The sequence below is a fragment of the Aricia agestis genome, chromosome 10, assembly GCF_905147365.1.
Source record: "Aricia agestis chromosome 10, ilAriAges1.1, whole genome shotgun sequence".
In the NCBI taxonomy this organism is placed as follows: domain Eukaryota; kingdom Metazoa; phylum Arthropoda; class Insecta; order Lepidoptera; family Lycaenidae; genus Aricia; species Aricia agestis.
Window position 1 is genome coordinate 15,929,568 of NC_056415.1, and position 7,385 is coordinate 15,936,952.

Sequence of the window (7,385 nt, forward strand, 5' to 3'; positions counted from 1 at the left end):
GCAATTACTCTAGGATATCTCAAGATGAATCCTGACGCCACGCCTCGTGATGTTGCAATGTGTATTGACCCTTATTCTGTTTCGCGGTAAAGCCTCACAGTACCCGGTAATGGCGGCATTAGCATACTCGTTATAAGTTCACATTTTGTGGACAAAAATTTATAACGACTTCCCCTTTCATAAATAGGCCTTCCGAAATTCTGAAAAAATGTAGTGACGAAGTCCTGTGAGATATAATAATAATAATATCTATGGATGCTTCACACCACGTCAGTCTGGCCTCGTGCTAAGTACCTAAAGGACTTGTGTTACAGGTACCAGACAACGGAAATATATTTAATACTTTTATACTATTATAATATATATATTTAATACTTTTATAATATATTTAAGATTTTTATTATATGATACACATATTTATTACAAATCCATGACCCAGGAACTTTGAAAACTTTTTGTTCCGTCGGCGGGATTCGAACCCGCGACCCTGGGCTTGAGTTACCCCCACCAACCCACCAACCCCCACCAACACCAGCCCACCAACTGAGCCACAGAGGTCGTCAAATCATATAAATAACGAGATGTAGCTCGCGATTTTGTTGCGCAGCAAGTCAACTGTGCGGGTGGCAGACATTTTGAAACAATAATTAATTTAATGGTGTGAAATGGTAAAAGCAACAACATTTCAAATGAGTTCGATATTATGATAATGTTATAAAGGTCTCACTCGTTTCGTGTCCTAGACCCATAAAGTTAATATACCTAGCGGAATAGAGAAACAAAGGTCTGAGCAAGCGAGATGTCACTATCAGTAACACTGCGTGGTAGAAAGAGACGTGTGATACATGACAGCAGCACTCTTTTTTTGACGTCCAGTTGGCACGTGCCGCACGTTGACAATTTAATTTCATAGAAATCATGTTCATTCATGCTTATGTAAGTGTATACGTACACATATTTTTACACACAGATGAAACCAATTTCGGTTTCGTTTGACAGCTCGAGATTGTTGCTCTATTCCGCTAGGTATATTAACTTTATGCTTAGACCTATGTTTTCCCGTATCTTCGTTATCACAGGGTTCAAAAAAAGTTAATGAATTGCATTCACTTTTGACCAAATCTTTTGACCCGACAACGGCGAAGCAAAATGGAGGATTATGATACACTTTAAAACTGCAGAAAATGCGGTTAAGTTAAAAACCCCTAATAAAAAATATTCTGTGTCCTGTCTCACGCTCATTTTACGCATAAACTTTTTATTCATCATAATACTAGCTACAGTATACGTACAAAATAACTTTTCTGCTACGTAGACACTTATTTAACAAACATTCGTAAAATATATTTTTCCGTGACACGACTGAATTGGCAAAGTACCAGCATCCTCACAAACCTCCATTATACGTTTTCTGTAAGCAATTATAATCACAGCGAAAATGTACGAAAATAAAACGCCGTTTCTACTGAAAGATAAATTTATATTCTGTTTCACGAAATTCTGGGCCGGGTCAAAGGCGTTTCAAGCTGAAAGAGGTTTTGTCCAGACCAACTTTGAAATGGACGGCAAAATCTAAACAAAAAACAGGATTTTAATTTTAGTGATTTAAATTGATCGTAAGGCTAAATACGAACGAACCATATAGAATTTCTTACAGGTTAAAATGTTATTAGTTAAACAAATAATACAGAAGTCTCGCGCTTGTCCGATTTACGTTTTGCAGCCTGCAGGACAGTTTCGGATCATTTATCGATGTTTTTGGAGTTCTAAGATTTTCTTATAATCTAAAGTTTTATAAATATTTCCGAAATATCATAAATTAAAATGGTTCTATCTGAACTACAAACTATTTTCACAGTATAGCAATAAGTATATGTCATATTGCTATACTGTGCTATTTTCTTGAACTTGACATTTAGAGCCCCCCCAGACTACAGACTTTTAAATCGGCCGGGGGCTCTTTTTTTTCGATTTGCCACAATAATGTTTGTGTAACCATATATATTTAAACAGTGATAGACATTAGACTTATCAGATTACAAGGAGATATTATATTACATCAATATAATATATTGTCGTACTAGCTAAGAGCTGGATTAAAGGTACTGTCTACTGTAATTGGTTACGGTTACTTTGTAACCCAAACCTACCAAAATCACGTCCAAACCACAAGACTGGTTACAAAAAATATTTTTTTAAATTTGAATTTGGGATTGTAAAGTTCTATTTTTAAATCCCCTTTTACATTTTACACTGCTAAGCTAGCGGAGTAAGCTCAAAATTAACCTTTGATGTGTCTTGATGTCATTGCATTTTACTTTGCCCAGCGGAGAGCGCTTCTCGCATCAGTGAACATACGACAGCTTACAGCAACCTTCAAGAGCGAAATATGAAATAAAATGGACAAGCTCGAGTTGAAATTGTAAGCAAAGAGTATAAAGCAGAATTATTGTGGTTCAAAAAGAAATAGGGAGGAAAAAGATTATTTTTGTTGAAATATTATACCACTTGTACAGAAAATTTACCCTTCAAACTGGAATTAATAATAATAATAATAATAATAATAATAATAAAACATTTATTCGACACACATTCACACCACACTAAACTTAAATACATAAAAATATATTTAACATTAAAAAACAAAGTAAACTACAAACACAAAAAGAATAATAATAATAATAAGGACATAAAAACTAAAATTTACCTTGCTACACTATCACTAGGTCGTAGTAGTGAAAGGCAGTGCGATGCGAATATACCGTCGAAAGGGATTCCACTCAGGCTATGATCACGGTATAGGTTATAGTCCTGCACCGTGATCCCTGGTATTCTGTGGATCCTGAGTAGTTGTCAAGCGACTGACAGACAACAAGCAGTACCTATTAGAAATAAATAAGTAAATAAATACATACAATAATTACACATAATAATGCGCAAAATATTAATAATATAAAATGAATTAAATGAAATAACATTGAGATTTAGTATATGCGAAAGTGTTTAATATAAATAATAAAAAAAATATGCAAATAAAACAATAAAATATCGAGTGGCCGATTAATTATAATAATAATTTATATTTTAGCTTCACCGGTGACTGGTGAGATTTAAACAAAGGGTGGCGGGCGAGGACGAGGGGAGTGCGAGGGTGTGCGGCGCCAGACTGGCGGTAAACACCTACGGACTATGATACACTATACAGGCGCGCGCGCCGCACCGCTGGCGGTTGGCCTCACACCGGCGTGGGCCTCGCACGGGGGCTCAGTGCTCACGCATGACGCAGCACAGCTGTTTATTTGCTTTGCTTGTAAAAATTGTTTTTCTTAAAACAATACTGAGTTATTACCTCGAGTATCGTGTAATTAGGTCAACTTACTGACGTCAAGAACTTACAAGGTAACTAATGACTAATCTACATTATGTTATTAAATATAAATATTTTTTTAACAATATTGTAATATATAATTTAATAATTTAATATCTACTATTTCAGAGCAAGAGGATAACTGATAATGGTCCAGCGAAGTTGACACAATTATAGTAGTCGAGCATTAGTACGTCTACAGTACGCGCTGGTGAAAACCAACTCATAAACCACTTGGCTTCGGCTTACAAAACTAAAGGTCTGTCTATAGATAATATTAATCCTTCAGGCCCCGCGCGAGCACCGGTGATCGCGACAACAATAGAATACAATAGCAGTTCCTGGAAATTCCGACTGAAGTATTAACAAAATAAATTGTAATAAATAATTTGTGAGTTAATATTGAACTTTAAACTAATAATAATACTAAAATAGGACTTTCATTTCAGTTGAATTTATAAGAATAAGATTATTGTTAGAATTGTAAATTACTGAGCTATAATAATTATAATGGATATTTTATTAAATTAAAATAAAAAAATAAATATTCAATATACATAAATACAATATACATAAAAATAATTGTCAATAGTATTCATTTTATTGTAAGTTATAGTTATATCTACATTTCAATTTGTTCTCTCAATAACTGTGCCTTCAGTTTTAACTTAAAGTTATTTATTGATTTCAGAGCACGAAGGGGTGGTGAGAGATTGTTCCAGATTTTGCTGGCAAGATATCTGAAACTCCCTCTGAAACCGGAAGAATGATGTGACGGCGTGTTTAGTAAATAAGACGAACCTCTAGTAGTGACAGTCAGCTTATTATCACTAGCCCATTGTAATTTGTCAAAGAGGTAGGTCGGTATTCTAAATTTAATTACCCCGAATAAAAGAGTGGCGAAATGTACCTGCCTGCGACCATCCATCTTAAGCCAACGTAATTTATTAATATAGGGAGTGACGTGTGAACGGGGTGGAATGTCACAACAGAACCTAGCGCATGCATTCTGTACCTTCTGCACAACTCGTTTAGATCTCGACAGGAGGCAGGGCCCTGTGACTACGTCCGCATAATTTAAGTTGGACAGTACCAAGGATTCACACAGAGTGCTACGTAGATTTTCAGATATGAGGCTTCTGATGTTATATAAAACTTTTAGGCGGTAAAAACATCGACTTGCAGTTTTTATTATGTGTTTTTCAAATTTAAGCTCCTCATCTAGTAATAGTCCTAAATTACGAGCTTCATATACTCTCTCAATATTTTTATTTTTAATGTGTACTACAGGAGAGAGGGCAGTGACCTTTTTAATTTGAGTTTTGGTTCCCAATACTATGAATTTTGTTTTGTCAGGGTTCAGTACCAGAGCATTAGACTCTGACCACTCACTTATCCGTGCTAGGTCTTCATTGAGCTTGGCTATAGCCGCATGAGCATCACAGGGCTTAAAAGATATATACACTTGCAGGTCATCCGCAAATAGGTGATGTTTACTATTGTGTATGTGGCGGGTGATATCGGCACCATAAATAGAAAACATTTGTGGCCCAGCTACCGATCCCTGCGGGACCCCTCTGTCTACCTGACGTGGAACTGAACGTAACGGCTCTCCTTTATTGTCATTTATTTCAACTGTTTGTGTGCGATTTAGGAAAAAGCTTGAAAACCATTCTATAACGCTGTCATCAAATCCGTAATATTTTAATTTGGATAAAAGCAAAGGTATACTTATTGTGTCGAACGCTCGCGAATAATCTAAAAGAACCAAAATAGTAACCTCCCCTGAGTCCTGTGCCGTCAAAATATTGTCTATTACGTCAATTAAAGCTGTGGTTGTGCTGTGGTGTCTACGGAAACCAGACTGAAACGTAGGCAGTATACTATTTTGTTCTAAATATTTATTGATTTGACCACACACTACTTTCTCAAGTATTTTTGACATGCATGGCAATATGCTAATAGGCCTGAGATCTTTGGGTTCAGTTACTGAATCCTTTTTAGGTAACGGCTTTACTATAGCCGACCGCCATGACTTAGGGAAGGTGCTAGTAGTAAGAGATGTATTTACTATTTTGGTTATAGTACTTAAGCATGTTGGAAGACGAGATACTAGTACAAGCATATCCAAGCTGATACCGTCAGCACCAACCGCATTAGATCTTAAGGATTTCAGTATTTTTAGTATATCACTATCGTTAACTGTCGAGAATCTAAAAGTTGATGAGCAAAAAGGCTGGGAATATGATAGAGACGAGGTAGATGAGGGTACAAAATTAGCTCCCGGGATATCGAGGAAAAAATTATTAAGGAGGTTAGGGTCTGACAGATGATTGGGTAATACGAAATCAGAATTTGGTTTGCACACGTTAGTTTGCTCTTTGAGATGCTTCCACATCACACGGGAGGACTTAATGTTTATATTAATGTAATTGTCAAAGTAAGCCTTTTTCTCCCGATCTAGTGCAAGTGCCACCTCTCGCTTAAGGTCTTTGTAGTATGTAACGTGAGTGTCTATTTTCGTATTACGAGCTCGTTTATGCGCATCGTCACGCTTTCTCATTAACATTTTAATATTATGTGTAATCCAGGGATATTGGCGTTCCCGAATGTATATAGTTTTATACGGCGCCAATATATCATAGGCCCACAACAGGCTACTACTAAATACATCCACCATTTCGTTAACATCAGACAATTCTTTTATGTAATTCCAATCAATGGTGTTCATAACGAATTCAAAGTCACCTTGATCGATGTCTTTTAGAGGTCTATACGAAACTTTTTTAGCTGGATTTTTAATTTTAGGGAGATTTATGTCGAAAGATACAAGAACATGACTACTTAGATCGGGTATATAGTCAACCCAGACTCGATTCAGGTCTGCGCTAGTACAGACTAGGTCGAGCAGGGTTTCTGTCTCATGGGTGAAGTGGGTGGCCTCAGCAGTGCACTGACGCAACCTGTGTAATGACAGAAATTCTTCTAACATTCTGTATTGTGCTGTGTTAGTGTGAAAGTAATTTATATTAAAATCACCAACTAGGTATAGGTAGTCGTAACCGGATAAGGTGCTTATCGTTTCACTAAGCTCGTCTAAAAAAATTCTGACTGACAACCAAGGTGGACGGTACGCCGTGCCCAAAAATACACTTTTGCCACCTGCCCTAAACGAAAGCCACATTTGTTCGACGCTTAATGTTGTTGTATGATGCTTAATAGTTATTGCATTAAGTCCTTTCTTTATATAGAACCCGACTCCACCGCCTCGGGATCGCACACTTGCGTCCCTTGGCGTGTGCCGGAGGTTGTAGCCACGCATACGCGGTGCCCGCCCTTCCTCGCCCGGCCGCAGCCAGGTTTCATTAAGTGCAACTATATCAAAGTTGTACCTACTCAAGGCGACCACTAGCTCATCGTGTTTTGAGCCCAGAGATCCTGGATTAATAAAGCCAATTTTTACTTTCCTTGGATTAAACATTTATTCAAATAGGTATGAGGAAATAACTAATAAGTAGTAATATTATGTATATTGCGCATATAGTTATACACAATTCGAAATTATTATATTTTGTGTAAAATATTAAAATTTTAGTGTTGCACATATTAAAAAAATAAAGCTCATGTAATATAAAATAGACATTATATAGTTTTATAGCCAAGGTACTTAAAATAGTAGATACAATATTATTATTCAAGTACAATTGATTAATTGCACATAATATATTGAATAGACTTAATATATAATAAATAGAACGGCATAGAATACTTAAGAATAAGTTTACATACAATAACCTCAATAATATTATAATTAAATAAGTGTTATAATGTAATAATATCATAGTAATAGGAATATGTACTGTATTTTCTGTTGAGTCTGTATTATCACACAAATAATATAATTTTCGCGCTTCACTACTACACCTCTTGCCAAAGCAGATAAATATCATGTACATTTCAAAACAAAGGAACATTATAGTAACATTACACACCAAATCCGTAAGAAAATACAAACAAC

The 7,385-nt window shown here is 35.9% G+C and overlaps 1 long non-coding RNA gene across 1 annotated transcript; it reads left to right on the forward strand.

The window, feature by feature from the left end:
• The first annotated feature begins 3,206 nt into the window (after positions 1–3,206).
• Positions 3,207–4,987, forward strand: LOC121731292. The gene is made up of 3 exons (XR_006036205.1): positions 3,207–3,399; positions 3,497–3,626; positions 4,059–4,987. It is a non-coding gene; the product is annotated as an uncharacterized LOC121731292 (long non-coding RNA).
• Positions 4,988–7,385: the final 2,398 nt, after the last annotated feature.